This window comes from Pipistrellus kuhlii, unplaced genomic scaffold (genome assembly GCF_014108245.1).
Source record: "Pipistrellus kuhlii isolate mPipKuh1 unplaced genomic scaffold, mPipKuh1.p scaffold_m20_p_4, whole genome shotgun sequence".
Lineage (NCBI taxonomy): Eukaryota > Metazoa > Chordata > Mammalia > Chiroptera > Vespertilionidae > Pipistrellus > Pipistrellus kuhlii.
The window spans coordinates 25,538,827-25,543,795 of record NW_023425540.1 but is presented as its reverse complement, the minus strand read 5'-3'; positions in this window follow the sequence as shown (position 1 = coordinate 25,543,795).

Below are 4,969 nucleotides of genomic sequence, written 5' to 3'. Positions count from 1 at the left end.
CCCTTTTCCGCCACCCCGGGTGGGCGGGGGACGAGCCCGGCCGCGCCTTCAACCCGCCCCTAGACACGCAGAAAACTGCTCCAGATCCTGCGTGTCCCGGAGCCTCAGATGCTTGGGAGCGGGGACACCTGTGGGTCCAGGCTAACGGGGTGGGGTGGGGGGTGGAGGGGAGACTGTGCTCTCCCTCCCTTCAGCTCTCCGTGGCCCAAACCCCACCTGATGCTACACTTCTCCCCAACACCCAGCTCCACAGACTCCTCTCCTGTGGCGGGTCCCTTCCGAGATCCAGCGCCCAGGGGACCTCTCCCTTTGAGGCCTCGTGGGTGATACCCCGTCTGCACCCCAGCACGGCCCCAGCGACCTCTCCCTCCCCCTGACCTGCAGCTGAGCGCCCCGGTCTCCCAGTCTGGAGGTATGAGGTACCAAGTTGTGGAGACCTGGTCTCTCTGTGACCACACTACCTGGGCAGGCAGCATGGGGCGAGCAGCAGGAGGTCTTGGTTGGTTTGTGCCTGCAGCCATCCATTAGCACCAAGGGGCTCGACTCCTGCTTTCCTTGAAAACTGATTTCCCCCAAAGGCCGGGTGGTCAGTACTAGTTCCAGAACCGAACAGAGTCGGACTCTTCCTAGCCCAGATACCCTCTGCAAGATTTCACATCATGATGCAGAGGAATGGAGACCCCAGGCCAAGCCAGCTTTAGATGCCCCAGGTGTGGAATGGCTCCAGGGTGAGTGGTGGCTTCTGGTATGGCAGCTGGCTGGTGACCCAAGTTCCAGGCATTACCAGCCCTGGCGTGTGTCCTTTGATTGACCCCACTGTAGGTGTATGTCTACATTCTGTCTGGACTGCAAGTTGCTGCTCAGAATTGTCATGGAAGCAGTGTCCCTTTGCCACACCCTGTCACATCCTCAGTACCATTTCCTCCACTCGCTCTCGGTTTTCATCTGAAACCAGCATCACTGCCTTACCCACAGCCTCAAGCTGGTGACAAAAACAGGGCTGGTATCCAGCTGCAGTGCCAGGAACTGCTCTTCCAGGCTGATTAGAATCAAGCCATTAGAACTGGTAACTTGTATCAGTCTTCTCCAGCTGCTGTAACAAAAATGCTGCATTTCCCCTCTGTGCACCCACTAATGCCCTCTGCCATTAGTGGGTGCACCAGCTGCATCTGAGGGGGAGGAGGCCCAGGCAGCTGGATTGGATTCCCAGAGAGTGTGACTTATAAACAACGGACATTTCTTTGTCACAGTCCTGGGGGTTGGAAATCCAAGATCAAGGTAGGGGGATACTCAATCTCTGGAGAGGACCCCCCCACCTGGCTCACAGGCATCTCCTTGCTGTAACCTCAGAGGGCCAGGGGCCAGGGGGCTCTCTGGGGCCTCGTTTATAAGTTCCATCGTGAGGACTCAATCTTCATGACCCAATCACTTCCCACAGGCCCACCTCTTAGCACCATTGCATTGGGTGTTAAAATTCAACATATGGACTGGGGGGTGGTGTACAGTGCAATTCGTGGCACTAGGGGTTTCAGGAGATAGTGATGTGTCACCTTGTCTGTACACATCAGTGACCCTCACACAGGCTGTTTCTCCCCCACACGTGCTCAACAGCACAGGCTTCCTGGGACAGGAGTAATCAGTGTTAGGGCCTTCATCTACAGTGTCCAGGAAACAAACGGCCATCGAGGAAACCATTGTCCTTTAAATAGGGGACACAGGGTAGAACTCATGAGTTCAGATATGTATTAAACACACAAACACGAAGAGAGAACAAAAAACATCAGGCAGGAATGCAAGCCAGGCAGGGGTGCAACTGTGTGTCTCCAAGTGTCCCTAGTCCTATTGGATCAGGGCCCATGCTGATGCCCTCATTTTAACTTGGTCACTTCTGTAAGTATCTCCAAATGAGGCCACATTCTGAGGTCCTGGGCTAGGATTTCAACCTATGAATGGGGGGAGGGGGCGCACAATTCATGCCACTCTAAAGAGGAAACTTAGCAGGCCTGTTCAGGAGGGAGCAGCTCAGAACATGACATGCCCCAAACCATGCTCTGCTGCTTGGCAGCCCCTCCTGATGAGGGAGGAAGTGAGGTGGTGCGGAGTGGAACGGGCCCTCAGCAGGAGGGCCTCTGTGAAGGAAAGCCACCAGCAGACCAGGCACATCCCTGGTGCTCCTCTGTGAGCAAGAGGCCAGCTGCTGTCTTGCTCTTGGAGTCCAGTGCAACCCTCACTGCCACGTCCAGTGCATCTCAGGGCCTTCCCGTCGGTGGCTGGGTTCTACAGCACTGCATCCCTGACCAGAGGGGAGCTGGAGGCCCGAAGCTGCATTTCCCAAATGCCCTGGCCAGCAGGGCTCAGGTCAGGGTTTGCCACTAGTGGGCGCACCTGCTGCATCTGAGGGGGAAGTGGCCCAGGCGGCCAGATTGGGTTCACTAAAGTTTCTCAACGCTGAGACCCACACGCCTCCCACCTTTGTCCCTCCAAACCATCTAACAATTGTTAACCTAATTCTCTGCATGAAATCCCTTTCTGTTTATAATTTGTACAATGGCTGGTGTTCCTTAGTCAGCTTGGGCTGCTGTAACAGAATGCCCCAGGCTGGGCAGCTCGAACCATAGATGTTTATCTCTCTCACTCTGGAGGCTGGAAGTCCAAGAGAGTGCTGCCGTGCTGGGGTTCCAGTGAAGACCCTGGGGTGAGGGTGAGGGTGGGGGCAAGGTGAGAAAAATGGGGGGTAGGAGAGGAGAGGGAGTCAGCACACTTCTGATCTCTCCTTATAAGGACACTGATCCCATGGGGGAGGGGCACTCTCTTGACCTCTAAATGGAGTCACCTCCCTAAGCTCCACCTCCTAATATATCCTCCCTCGGTGGGACCCTGGGGGGAGCACAAACACTCAATGCACAGCAGTCCCAGACTGTAATGTTTCTGTTATTCAAAATGAGCTATAGTGCCCTAGGATTTCATTCTCTTACTTGGACATTTTTTTGTTTTGAGTTAATAATTGCCTGTTTTTTCCATTGGTTAATTTTCCATGTTCTAATCATCCATTCATCTCTCCAAACTCTGAACAGAAGTGTGTATCTCCTCTGGATGTACTGCAGCATAGGCGGCACTCTGCTTGTTTTTACTGTTGTTATTTGAGCCTCTGCCTCCCCACTCCAATGTGAACAGCTCGCCCTCCGGTCTTGCTGCCCAGATGGTGTCCTTGTGTCTCCCATCCCCGCACCTCTGGGACTCGCTCAAACGCTTTCCTTCCTCTTTTCTGGGACCCATGTGGGCTGAGTTATATTTTGTCTTGGCAGCACCAACACCACTTCTCAGATCCCTGCACCCTGAGGGAGAGGATGGGGGTTCTGTCTCCTACAGCCCCTCCCCTGTGTTCCTCTGTTAGAGTTTGCCTACGACAGTCACACGGGGTTAGGAAGGTGAAGGAGGAGGGGAGCCTTTAGTCTCCGGAGGTTCCAAGTCCTGTGTGTTGGTGACTGCCAGTCCTAACAACCTCCTGGGGAGCTCTTCAGAACCACCCACTCCACCTGAGGCATGGCTCAGCTCCTGGTTCAATTGCTGGTTTTCTGACTGGAGAAAATCAGCATGAACCCTGATCTATGCCATGGCTGATGCAGTCAACACCCACTTTCCCACCACCCTTGCCCACACCCAGGTGTTTCGAAAGACAAGAAGACGCTTTCCCTTCAACTGACAGGGACAGCAGCACACATTTGCGGTCTTATCTCAGCACTGCATCAACCACCCTGCTGCCATTTCTCGTCCCAGAAACCTCTGTCATCCTGCCACCCACCTCGGATTCCATCTGCCCACTGTGTGGACATGCTGCTGCACCAAGCTGGTGGGAAAGAAGTACAAAACATCAAGATAATTGGTAAGCCCTAGCCGGTTTGGCTCAGCAGATAGAGCATCGGCCTATAGACTCAAGGGTCCCAGGTTCAATTCCGGTCAAGGGCTATGTACCTTGGTTGCGGGCACATCCCCAGTAGGGGGTGTGCAGGAGGCAGCGGATTGGTGTTTCTCATTGATGTTTCTAACTCTTTCTCTCCTTCTCCCTTCTTCTCTGTAAAAAATCAATAACATATATTAATAAAAGAAGATAATTGGTAAGACATGTGCTTGCTAAAGACTGAAAAAAGGAAAGATAAGCCAAGACCGGTTTGGCTCAATGGATAGAGCGTCGGCTTGGGGACTGAAGGATCCCGGGTTCGATTCCGGTCAAGGGCATGTACCTTGGTTGCGGGCACATCCCCAGTAGGGGGTGTGCAAGAGGCAGCTGATCGATGACTCTCTCTCATCGATGTTTCTAGCTCTCTATCTCTCTCCCTTCCTCTCTGTACAAAATCAATAAAAATATATTAAAAAAAAAAAAAAAAAAAGGAAAGATAAAAGGCCAAGGCTTGCCATTGGTGAGGCTTTGGTGGGTGCACTGGTTTGTGGCCAGTAGAGATACCCGTCCACATGGAAGGCAAGTTGCTGTATCTGATGATCTCTCCCAAGAAAGGACATTTATCACATCACATGCAATCAAAAAGAACGCGTGTTCTGCTGTTCTTGGGTGAACAATTGTATGACATCAAATAGGTCAGTTTAGCTCATATTGTTTTCAGTCTTCTGTGTCCTTACAAAGCTTTCATACTTGTTCTGTTATTGGGAGAGAGGTGCTGGTAAAAGAGTGTGGTCTGGTCTCCTTGTGGTTTATTTTCTCTTTACCCTTTGTTTATTGATTTGCCTGGTGTGGTTTCCATCAATGCTTGGAGTTCACTGAGCTCTTTGGATCTGGGGATTCACAGCTTGCACCAAGTTTGGAAAAGTACTTCTCTAAATTTTTTCCTGTTTGCCCCTTTCCTTGGAGAAAGTTCCACAGCTAACTGATGCTTGATTCACACTTTTGTCTTTTCTTTATTTTGTTCTGAATGGTTTGTACTGCTGTACCTTTAAGTCCACTCGCAGTCTCTTG